Below are 12,840 nucleotides of genomic sequence, written 5' to 3' on the forward strand. Positions count from 1 at the left end.
ATACTATTTCTCGAGTTGCGTCGCACTGTATGTTTATCGGTGTTCTCAGCGTGCAATTCCCCGCTGCTCCTTTTTTGCAATCCAGTGCATTAATTCATAACACAAACATGACCATATGCCATGCTTTTTTTAAATGTGCTTCTTACCGCTGCCTTTCCACTCCACTGAACTTGCCCGTATCTATAGCATCGACAAGTTCATAGACCAAACCGTCATGACATTAGTCGGGCAGCGGACTCGGGCGAGCGTCTCAGTGCGCGTTTTCAGAACATCGTAGACCGGGCGCCGTAGCAGAAATCTTCCTCGCGTCTGTGCTTGCTGCATACCCGAGTTGTAGCCGATGACTGTTTGTCGGTTTTATGTTTCGCGAGCCAAGCTTCACACAACTTCTTGTCCTGCGGCTACGTGTGAATAAGGCTGACACCGTGCTCCATCGCGTGCGTCCGGCATTGCGGCACCGAGCAGTAGCCTACCATGTTGTGCGCCTTCAAAGGCAGCCACTACCTATTGTAGTGCTTTCAAGCGTTGTAAAGGAGACACTCGAAGCGGGAAAACCTCGCCACTAAATGAGGACCGCAGCGTATGAGGGAATTTAAACTCTCGTTTTCAGCTCGCTTCGGCGCGCCCGAAGCAGCCGACGCGGCCGCTATGTCCACGTGATTCCTCCTAGCACGTCACGCCGACGGTGGCGCCAGCTTTTCCAGTGGTGGAGCTCGAGGCCAATAGGTGTTCTGTGGTTCTCAGGACCGCGCGTTCTTCAGCATCGCTCATGTGATTGTGCTTGCGGTGCATGTGTGTTGGTTGTAGGTTCTGTGTTACTTGGCGGAAAGCCGTGATCAGTGGTGGTGCGGCAGTGCGGCTTTGGCCTCGGTGAGCTCTGGCAGTACAGAATCTGCGTTGTGTAAGCCGTGCTTCCTTGAGAACCCGGCGGTGTTGACAATGGGGCTCTTGCATTGCCCAGGGGGCGCTGCGAAAAAGGTGCTAAAAAGCGCCCTCTGTCCTAAAATGGGTCGTACCATGCTCGGTCGTCTGCTTCGGAAAGCACGTTTACAATACGGACCCGCCACTTTCGGTTGTGTTGTATCACGGCCTGCGGCGAATATCGGGCGCCGAAGATTTTTTCAGGGGTGGCACGCTGCGTAAAGGCAAGAAATTATGCAGTGGCGAAGTTTTAGCGCGGTGTCAATCGCAAGTGAAGCGAGTCGCGTACGAAGTGGAACTTCAGGTAAGGTTTGCACCACGACCTACTATACAGTAGGTCGTGGTTTGCACGCTGCTAGATTCAGGCGCACAAACGCGAGGAAATGCTTGCTATAAATGAATCCACAGCAGCGATAAGTAGACATCATGTGTACGGAACTGCTCGAGCACACGACGGTACGCGCCGCGATGTACGAACTGCTCGAGCGCACGATAATATGCGCCGCGACGGCAGCGGTCTTTTGACATGCCGCGAAACGGCGGGCCTCCTGCAATCTTTGGGCCTCTTCGATTTTCGGAGTTCTGGCAGCCCGCTGGCAGCTAGATGGCAGCCAGTTAGTTCCGGTTCTGACAGGAAGTCACATGGGCTGGGACCCCAAGACAACCCGAACCTGCCCGAAGTTTGCAAAATCGAACGCCGGTACAGCTGGCCAAATATAAACATGCTACCAGCATGGCAGCGCCCGTCGAGGCCAGCGCGCGCTCGGCGTAGTCGGCCCATTTATGCGTTGCCAGCTTGAAAATATATTGTTGCATTCAGGGATACGATCACTTTCGCGCGATTTCACGCGACTCGGCTCAGGACGCGTACTCGGCCAATCTCGCTTGCGCAGCGTAACAGATGGCCTCCGACGCGGCGGATGAGAAGACGCGAAATCGTGATTGTATACTCGAAAGCGATAGCTGGAGGATCCCTGCTCGCAGCAATCACGTCGACCACCGGCGACATTTGATGAGTTGGCGTTGTGTCATAACAAGACATGAAAAAGCAGGTTATCGGGTACGTCTAGCTCATACGCATAAAATTTCGCGTCGACCTGCTTGGGCTTCGATTTCGTAAAGTTTGTTGTGGCTGATGGTACTTCTCATTTAAGGAGCTGGGGACGCGGCTGGCGCATGAAAATGCACGTCGCTTGTGACGAGCGAAACGTTTCACACGAAAAACAACATTGGTCGCAATCATGAGAGCAATAAGCCAATGTACGTGTGTCTAAATGTACCGAGCTAGTGCAATCAGTGTATTCTTAGATCAACGGCCTGCAGTTCGAACACATATCAGTTTCGAGCTGCCACAGCATACGACAGAGAGACGGAGCAAACACGGGCTAGCTGCAAGGCCTTCGCTAACTGCAGAGAAAGGAGATATACATACGCGAGATATGTGAAAAGGAACGCCACCAGAGAAATACGAACCCAAAATGTACCGCAATGTGTGAGTGAGCGTCTACAACTTGCCTGGAACACAATGCAGATAACATGCACGCATGAGAGCGCGGCGCGCTGTTCACCGCCGCGAAGAAGCAATCAGCTGGGGACACGCACACAAAAGCTTCAAACGGTTCACCACGGCTCGTATCACACCGCTTCGCGATGCGGAACGGTGCGTTAGTACCTAAAAAACGCTAGAAGTAAGGAAATCCGAAGATGACCGTAGACGGTTGGCTGAGCGAGGTAAATTTAAGCCCTCAAGCACCCGCGTTGCAATCCGTGAAGTCCTCGTAAAGATGGCGGCGAGCGCCCATCACCTCTTTTAGTCGTCTGCTAGCCAGAGAACTTCCAGGGAGCAGCCAGACCAAAATCGTCCTGGCAGGTTCTGGCAGCCCGCGGGACCTGAACATCGCCCCCGAGGGCTCCGTGGTCGCTGCGCATGCGTTAGCTGAGAGAAGGTGAGAAAGGAGGACAAGTTGGCTTTACCGGATGTGACGTCACATTGTTGTTTGTTTTTGCTTTTATGAAATAACTACTCTCGAACTAGACGGCATGGCTCGCGTCTCGTTCGCGCGCGTACGTATGGATGTGGTCCGCTTTTAGTTTTTGGCGAATGCTTAGAAGCTTCAAGTTGCAGACACTGCGGTGGGCCAGGGCTTTGATGACATTTGTTGCCCAGCTGCTGGTGCTACCACGACGTACTTGGAGCAACGGTAAGTGTTGTGTGATTACCCGTTCTCTTGCTGACACGTAAAAAAACCGGTTGCGCATTCGAGCTGTGCTCGATGTGATCTCGAAATTCGAAGGAACACGAAACGGTTGTCGCAGGTCCCGCAGTGATCGCAGTATGATTTATTCGTTCGTGCCTTCAACACTGCAGTTCCTACGCGTTGCACTGATGTGAAAAAATGAACAAAAAAACAGGGACATCTTCCACGCGCCAGAAATGCATGCACTCAACTAGCGTGGATGTCGTCCTATGATGTTTATCGCGTTCTTAATTAAGTCTATTTTTCTCCATCTCTATAGGATGACTACGCTATGCCCTTCTTATTTACCCATGCAGCGTATTGCTGCATTTAATTACCTTTCTCACTGCTGATTGCGGTATGGGCGTCAGAGGCCTTCATTCGTTGCAGTGAGATAACGAAAGCGTATTTCCTTCACTTAAAGCTTCTTAGTAGCTCCTTTGCGAGCCGTGGAGTTAAATCATACAATGCGTACGTTGTGAGCGAGCTGGTAAACGAAACCACTTCACTGCTGCTGCTACTATCACTTTTACGGGAACTTTCAAAATTAAACATATATATATTAGTATGAATCGGCTCACCAAGCTTTATATGCACGTCCGTTGCTTTCGTTCATAGATCATGTGCGTAGCTTTGCAACCGTGACCGATATTGTAAGAACAGCAAGAAGACAGATGACACAAGTAATGTGTCTGCTTTAATTGTTGCCTGTGCTGTTTTTAGAATATCAACCAACTCCGCGCAGTCGTGCTGTTTACAGCTAAAACGTGTTTTTTCTTGTTGCATGAGGAACATTTGCTTCTAATTGTGGCAGTAACGTTGTAAATTGTCTTCGGCCCAGATCGCTGACTGTGTGCAAACTTGTCTAATTTGTTTCACTTTGCTGCTGTCTTTACAGCTTCTGTTTATTTACTCTGCCTGCACCTTATATTTGTTGTGTTTATCGAGACCTGGCCTGTCTCTGCCTCGTTGAAGACAAATGGACACAAGTACTGGTTGCTGTTGGTTTGTTTGGTTTGCTCAGTCTGAGCGTGGTATGTATATCCAATTGCTAAAAGGGTATGCAGCTGCGTCTAATGCAGGTACTGCTGCATCTAAAGGTAGATTTAATAAGTAGTGGTTTGAGCGAGAATTAGTTGGTTTGAGTGATGTATGACACCAGAGAGTTATTGTTCTAGAAAGGTGACAAAGCTGGTCCACAAATTTAAAGTATGGAGATGCTTAACCATTTAAGTGTTCTAAGTTGCCATGAAGTATTACGCACATTTAAAATTTCAGTTGCAAAAGACATAGTAGAAGAAGAATCCAGAGGATTTGCTGCCAGATGTCTTGAGACAATAAATTGTAGAGAAAGCATTATAGTGTGAGCTGCCAATGATTGTCGTCAGGTCTAACCCATTTTTCTATATAGTCACTGTTGCTTCATTGTCTGTTGCCATCACATGCTTGTTATAAACAAAAAATTGAGCTGCATGATTCCCCTGATTTTTCTCGCTCATAAGATACAAATGTTTTGATTTCGGCTGCCTTGGGGCCTCATGGTAGAAAACGAGTTTTTATTAGCCAGTTGTCAGCTTCTAAGATCATGTGCTTTGTAATGTGGGTGTTTTAAAGGATGCTACACGTCTGCCATCATAACTGTGAGTGCTGCTGCCTAGCACTCCCACGGCTATGCTCAGTACATATGCGCAGCTATCCAAGAAAATTGACATTGGAACAACTGCCGTTGAAGCTCACTTGGTAGAGCATTGCAAGCACAAGGCAGAAAACGTGGGTTCAGCTTCGTTGTCTCTTATGCAAAGCATTATCATGAGCGGTCTCCTGGCCTCTTCGTACATCCAGTCAGATAGGCTCAATAATAGTTAGTAATGTGCCTGATGGTGGGTCGTTAATCAGGGCCCTTAGTGCAGCAGCCCAATTCTTTACCCATTAGGCTAAAGATGCATGCATAGCGCGCCAGATTAATCTCATTGGTTCTCTCGTAGCAGCTAATTTTTTGAGATGTTATGTGACACAGAGTTTGGGATTCACCCGTTTCAGCTCAGATGCAACAAAGCAGGTGTTGTGTCTATTTCAGTGAGAAGTGTGTGCAGTTGTTTTGGTTTCTCTGTGTTGACGTAGTGTGCTTTGTATTTCATGTGGTGTTAGGCATTACCTCAATTGCAGCTTCAATGCTGTGCCCATAAAAGCAGTTGTAGGTAGGTGCTCAGGAGTAACGGGAAGCTCATTCTTCCTCATTCTCTCTCGCATACAGCAGGTAGTGCGTCCAGTTTAGTGCCATGCACCTGTGTAAGGCATTTCCTTGTTCTTATTCTGCTGATGTGTTGTACATAGGGGGAAAGTCAATCCTCTACATCATGGTTGTCAGTGCCGCTGAATACAGTGCAGTCTCAGTCTCGCTGCCTTGAAATGTCATAAGAGGTGACATCTGGGGGTAAAGTAGCATCTTGCTGTACCTTGTAATCGGGCATAGCCAAGGTTGTGGTTGTGCAACCCAAGGATCCTGGAACTTTCTGTGGGACCAATGGCACCAATGTTGAAAAGTGGGTGGCTATGTACGAACGTGTGAGTGGAATCAACAGATGGGACCCCACGTGTGTGCTAGTTAACCTGTTGTTCTACCTAAGAGGCACGGCAAAGGTGTGGTATGAAAACCACAAAGAGGAGCTAACCAGCTGGGACCAATGCAAAGAGAAGTTGACAGAGTTGTTTGGCAAACCAGCCGGCCGTAAAATTGACGCAAAACAGGAACAGGCCTCCTGTGCCAAATCCCTCATGGAGTCCTATCTCTTGTACATCCAAGACATGCTGGCACTTTGTCGTAAAGCAAACCCGATCACGACATGACGGAAGCTGAGAAGGTCGGGCATGTGCTTAAGGGTTGCTGACGACGCCTTTAATCTGCTCATGTGCAAAAGCTACTCTACAGTTAATGTTATCTTTAAAGAGTGCCGACAATTCCAGCACGCCAAAAGCCGATGTGTCTTGCAACCATTCGCCACACTTCCCAAACTGCTGCAATGCCAACATGTGAAGATCAACCCACACAGCAGCACGCGTCGCCATCGGAAGATGTGGTGGGAATCGACGTGAATTGGATGCGATGGCGCCTGCATTTCTGTTCGCCTATCCCTGATGCTACAACATTTTCAGTCCCATTCTTACAAGCCATCATTCACCAGGAACTTGAAAACATTGGCTTACGTTCTGTCTGTGCTGTTGCCAATCCCAGAGCTAACAAACGCCCTTCTGCTATTTTTGCTCCACCCCAATGCTTCTCTCCGCGTTATCGCAACCCGACTGAGTATAGAACTGCGGACGACCAGCCGATATGTTTCACCTGCTGCCGCATTGGTCATGTCGCCTGATACTGTCACAACTCATGGCCCTTAACACTTCTCATGCCAACCAACCTGAGCTGTTTTGATGAAAATGCCGGCAATGTTTCGCCAATCGCCGAATCTAACAGAGCCAACTCTGCTAGGAACATGTGGTACAGTCGCTCACCATCGCCGCACGGACACCAGTCTCGTTCACCGCAAACACGTCGCCCATCTTCGCTTTCGCCACAGACACGTCGCCTTTCGTCCCCTGTGGTGTTTGGCCGCACCCATTCGTAAAACTAAGAAATGCAGCATTCGGAGGAGGCACATTGCCTAATGCTGCAGCAAATCCTCTGTCTATGCACACAAGGAGAAGTGTAATTGGCGTTCAAATAGACAGCATAGCTGTCCAAGCACTCATCGACAGTGGAGCCCGCATACCTGTGATGAGTGCTAGCCTGCTTAGTCGTTTAAAGAAGGTCCTCACCCCAGCAGCTGCCCGAGTGCTTCATATGGCTGACGGTGGAACGCTGGTTCTTGGAATGTGTACTGCAAGTATAGCTGGCCGCCCTACTTCTGTTCTCTTTGCTGTGAGCAACATCTTCCCTCACAACGTTATCCTAGGATTTGACTTTTTATCCACTCATTCTGCTCTCCTCGACTGCACGGCCGGCGTTCTTCAGTTAAAACTGCCTCAACTCGCCGATGCTCCGAGCACCGCCCCACCGCACTTGTGCTCGCTTCGTGATGTGCGTCTGTCACCCGAAGCAGTTACTTACGTCACTTTGACCGCCCAGCCACAGGTTCCTGATGGTGAATATGTGCTTCGCCCCATCATCGATGTGCTTTGAACCAGTCACGGTTACTAATAATGACATTGTTTTACCTCTTCTGAATTTCAGCCTGTGCCCTCAAGTGATTCCGGCCAGCATGTTCATGGACAGCGTTTCTAGTGGTTCTGAATTTGATATTGAGAGTCTGAATTCTGAGAGTTGTTTATTAGTGCCAATCGCAGCAGCCAGCTCTGGTTCCTTAACGGGCGACTTTGCGAAAATGACTGCACTTAACCTCACCTCTGCACAGGCCAGGGACATACGTCTCCTGCTTGAATCGTACAGTGGAATCTTTGATTTGGGCAACAGGCCTTTAGGCTGAACATCTGTTGTTCACTACCATATAAACACTGGAGACACAAATCCTATTTGTCAGCGTCCCTATCGTGAATCGCATGCTGAACGTCGAGTCATCCAATCAGAGGTGGGCAAAACGCTCCGCAAAAGGGTCATCGAGCCATCAGCCAGCCCTACGCCTGTCGTCAGTGTGAAAAAAGAAAGATGGTGCCTGGCATATTTTCGCCGATTATTGCCACTTAAATGAGATCACGCGAAAAGACGTCTACCCACTACCATGCATCGATGATGCCTTGGACCGCTTGCACAGAGCTAAATACTTATCGTCCATCGATCTTCGATCCAGCTACTGGCAGATTTCGGTTGATGAAATGGTTGGAGAACACAGCCTTCATCACACCGGATGGCTTATATCAATTCAAAGTCATGCCCTTTTGCCTATGCAATGCTCCTGCGACATTAGAACTTGTGATGGACTCTCTTCTACGATGCTACAAATGGACCACCTGTCTTTGTTACCTTGACAAAGCTGTTTTTTCTCCCATGTTGGACAGCCGCCTTACCCGACTAACTGCCATTATTGCGGTCTTCTGAAAAGCTGGCCTCCAACTCCACGAAGTGTCAATTTGGGCGCCGTCAGATTACCGTGTTGGGGCACCTCATTGACGCATCCGGTGTCCAACCAGATTCGGAAAAAGTTCGTACCATACGCAGTTTCCCTGTGCCACATTCTGCTTCTGATGTGCGCTGCTTCTTCGGCCTGTGTTCTTACTTTCATCGTTTCATCAAAAACCTTGCCAACATTGCGGCTCGGCGCTGCTTTCACCCGTCGCTACGCACACCTCATCGGCCAATCGAACAGCCCTGATTGTGTACACTGCCAGGTGCCCGAAACACTGCAACACGTACTGTGCGACTGCCCAGCATATATGCTGGAGCGAAGTTGTCTGCCAATGCTGACAGCGTTGGCAGACAACTACTGTCAGAGGAAGCTATCCTCGGCCCATGGCCTGACACTGCAATTTCAATGCGTGCAACAAAAGTATTGTTGAAGTTCCTGCAGGACACCAAGCTAGATGAGCGGCTCTAGCGAGGCAACTGTCTCATGTACATAAGCACTCACCACTTCTCTTATCATCATCATCCATCCCAATACTTTCACTCCCCTTCCCTCTTCCCCAGTGCAGAGTAGCAGACTAGAGCGCACTGGCTCAGGTCGACCTCTCTGTCTTTCCTATCAATAAATTCTATTCATTCATTGCCAACATTGCTCGGCCTTTGACAGATCAAAAAGAACACGCCATGCTCATGGGGCCCGGAGCAGGCTCATGCGTTTGCCGCTCTCATCAGGTTTCTGACCACCCTTCCCATACTTTTGCAGGAGCTTTTGCTGTCGCAGCTCCTGCACTGCAAGAGGAGATTCTCAAGGAAAGAATTAAAGTCTTAGATGGGCACATTAAGACTCTCCTGCACTCTTAAGGCATACATGGCCTTGATATTTTTCATCAATACCTCGTGCACAAATTATTTGCAATTGCTCCTTGTTTTGCTATATTGAAGTACCTTATATATTCTTTGCTTTCACAAAATAAAACCAGTTGGAAGCCTGTGCTTTGTGTGCGTCTATGTTTCAGTTCACGTTCTGTGTCTTCCTCGCGCAGTTTAAAATTTTGCCTAAACAGTTGTATAGCTTGTGTTTACGAATTAATATTATGATGACTGGAGCACAGCAATGGTCTAGTGGCATATAGTGTCGACATAGTATAGAGATGGTACTAAGTTAAAAATTTGGAAATGCCATAAATTGTGCAATCAACCCTTATCCCTCGGTTTCCTACAGCTGCAGAGCACTTGACCACTGCAGCAGTCAGGCATGCTGTATATTGAGCAGTGCCAGGAATTGCGAGATCGAGAGAGGCTGCCACTAGAAGTTCCTTGGGCCAGGTGATAACTCAAATACATCCAAATATTTCTATATTTCACTATATAAACCTTTGTAGAATGAGGAACTTTTCAAGGGTGAAGTTGTTCCACACAAAGGAAAACTATCACTAAATAGTGACCGGTTCCTTTTGTTTTGTACGCCAGATTGCATGTATTATTTGACATTGCTTACTGACTCTTAATTATTCTCGCTGTCCAATACAAGCATATGCACTCACATATGTTTTCAAACAAAACTATTGTGTGGAGCCATGTTTGTAGTGGAATAAAATTGGTCCCAATACAGAGCTTTGTGGCACACCAGATCTTACTAGCGAGCGCGGAGAAGAAAGTTAATTAGTAGTTACAAATTGGTACCGGTTAGTTAAGAATTTACTAATACAATTCGTAGTCCTGTCAATTCGAAGTTTACTGTCGTTTGTGTATCGGACCAAGCCGATGTCCCCTGGCCTGGGCGGTCCCTGGCGCTTCACCTAGTGGTGGCCTTTAAAAATAGCAGCGTGGCACCAGTGGTTGCATCAGGATCTAGGCTCATGAAAATAGACAGCAACGTGCACAGGGCAAGGAGTTCGGTGGCCTGGTACTCGTCACATTTGTGGAGAACACTATAGTTTGTGCGAGTCCTGGCCCCTACCTAGGGTACCAGTCTGTGCACTGCGTGTGTGTGTGTGTATATATATATATATATATATATATATATATATATATATATAATATGTTGTGCAGGATTGCTCATTGGCAGCACGTGCTCATGCAGCAGCTGACGGGCCTTCGATGTGTTTCGCCCTGGTAGTGCAGTCGTCCTTGTGGCTCTAGGGCTGTGCTGGCATTGCCCAAGAACAGGATGTATCGGCATGGTGCAAAATTGCAGAGTGGGGGCGCTCCATTCTATTCCCACTTTATTCCTTCAGAGTTGTGGTTTATGTGATTCCAGTCTTTTTGTCGGAGTTCTGACAGTTGAACCATTCCCACTCCTTGAGTGGTCGAACTAATCTACTCCAATTCTCCAATTACAGTAAATAAAACGCTTTCTGTATAATTACTTACTACTTGTGCCCCGATGCGATAGCGTAGAGGTAGAGCATCTGCCTCATGTGCAAGAGGACTGTGGTTCAAATCCCGGTGCCATGCAATTTTCCACTGGATAAAAAAATCCACATGTTGATACAGCTGTATAAACAGGCCTGGGGGCCTGACCCCGGTGACCAGAACCGGTAATGCACTCCTTCACCAGAGCAGGATTGGCCACCTTGGTGCAGTACTTGACCACAACCTTCTATATGAATAGAACAATCAAACCGCGGCCCTCAGTCCCCAGCAGCTACAAAGCAACTGACCATTGCGGCAGTCAGACCTGTGATCCAGCAGAGCGTGCTAAGAATCTCTGAATCTGGACAGGCCGCCATTGGACTCTGAACCTGGCAATGTTTAACGCTAGAACGTTTTCTAGTGAGGAGAGTCTAACAGTGCTATTGGAGGAATTAGTGGGCATTAAATGGGATATAATAGAGCTCAGTGAGGTTGGGAGGACAAATGAAGCATATACAGTGCTAAAAAGCGGGCACATGCTGTGCCACCAGGGCTTAGCGGAGAGACGAGAACTAGGAGTCGGATTCCTGTTTAATAAGGATATAGCTGGTAACATACAGGAATTGTGTAGCATTGACGAGAGGGTGGCAGGTCTTGCTGTGAAACTTAATAAGAGGTACAAATTGAAGGCCATGCAGGTCTACGCCCCTACATCTAGTCATGTTAACCAGGAAGTCGAAAGCTTCTATGAAGACGTTGAATTGGCGATAGGTAAAGTCAAAACAAAATACACTATACTGATGGGCGACTTCAATGCCAGGGTAGGCAAGAAGCAGGCTGGAGAAAAGTCAGTGGGGGAATATGGCAAAGGTTCTAGGAATAGTAGGGGAGAGTGATTAGTAGAGTTTGCAGAATGGAATAATTTGCGGACAATGAATACCTTCTTCAGCAAGCGGGATAACCGAAAGTGGACGTGGAGGAGCCCTAATGGCGAGACTAAAAATGAAATAGACCTCATACCCTGTGCTAACCCTGGCATCATACAAGATGTGTACGTGCTCGGCAAGGTGCGCTGCAGTGACCGTAGGATGGTAAGATCTCGAATTAGCCTAGACTTGAGGAGGGAAAGGGAAAAACTGGTACATAAGAAGCCGATCAATGAGTTAGCGGTAAGAGGGAAAATAGAGGAATCTCGGATCAAGCTACAGAAGAGGTATAGGGCTTTAACTCTGGAAGAGAACCTTAGTGTTGAAGCAATGAACGAAAATCTTATGGGCATCATTAAGGAGTGTGCAATAGAAGTCGGTTGTAACTTCGTTAGACAGGATACCAGTAAGGTATCGCAGGAGATGAAAGATCTAATTTTCATACCACCCCTTATACATAGCTTTCATTGATTACAAGAAAGTGTTTGATTCAGTCAAAACCTCAGCAGTCATGCAGGCATTACGGAATACGGGTGTAGATGAGCTGTATGTAAAAATACTGAAAGATATCTACAGCGGCTCCACAGCCACTGTAGTCGTTCATAAAGAAAGCAACAAAATCCCAATAAAGAAGGGTGTCAGACAGGAAGATACGATCTCTCCAATGCTGTTCACAGCTTGTTTACAGGAGGTATTCAGAGACCTGGATTGGGAAGAATTGGGGATAAGAGTTAATGGAGAATACCTTAGTTACTTGCGATTCGCTGATGATATTGCCTTGCTTAGTAACTCAGGGGACCAATTGCAATGCATGCTCACTTACCCAGAGAGGCAAAGCAGAATGGTAGGTCTGAAAATTAATCTGCAGAAAACTAAAGTAATTTTTAACAGTCTCGGAAGAGAACAGCAGTTTACGATAGGTAGCGAGGCACTGGAAGTGGTAAGGGAATACACCTACTTAGGGCAGGCAGTGACTGCGAGTCCGGATCATGAGACCGAAATAATCAGAAGGATAAGAATGGGCTGGGGGCGCGTTTGGCAGGCATTCTCAGATCATGAACAGCAGGTTGCCATTATCCCTGAAGAGAAAAGTGTATAACTTGTGTGTCTTACCAGTACTCACCTACGCGGCAGAAACCTGGAGGCTTACAAAAAGGGTTCTACTTAAACTGAGTACGACACATCAAGCTATGGAAAGAAGAATGATGGGTGTAACGTTAAGGGGATAAGATGAGAGCAGATTGGGTGAGGGAACAAACGCGAGTTAATGATATCTTACTTGAAATCAAGAAAAATGGGCATGGGCAGGGCATGTAATGAGGAGGGAAGA

At 47.6% G+C, this 12,840-nt stretch overlaps 1 long non-coding RNA gene across 1 annotated transcript; it reads left to right on the forward strand.

The window, feature by feature from the left end:
• Positions 1-2,117: 2,117 nt before the first annotated feature.
• LOC142558628 (uncharacterized) lies at positions 2,118-10,150 on the forward strand. Its single transcript, XR_012823058.1, has 3 exons — positions 2,118-3,122; positions 4,057-4,192; positions 9,452-10,150. It is a non-coding gene; the product is annotated as an uncharacterized LOC142558628 (long non-coding RNA).
• Positions 10,151-12,840: the final 2,690 nt, after the last annotated feature.

The sequence above is a fragment of the Dermacentor variabilis genome, chromosome 9 (assembly GCF_050947875.1).
Source record: "Dermacentor variabilis isolate Ectoservices chromosome 9, ASM5094787v1, whole genome shotgun sequence".
Lineage (NCBI taxonomy): Eukaryota > Metazoa > Arthropoda > Arachnida > Ixodida > Ixodidae > Dermacentor > Dermacentor variabilis.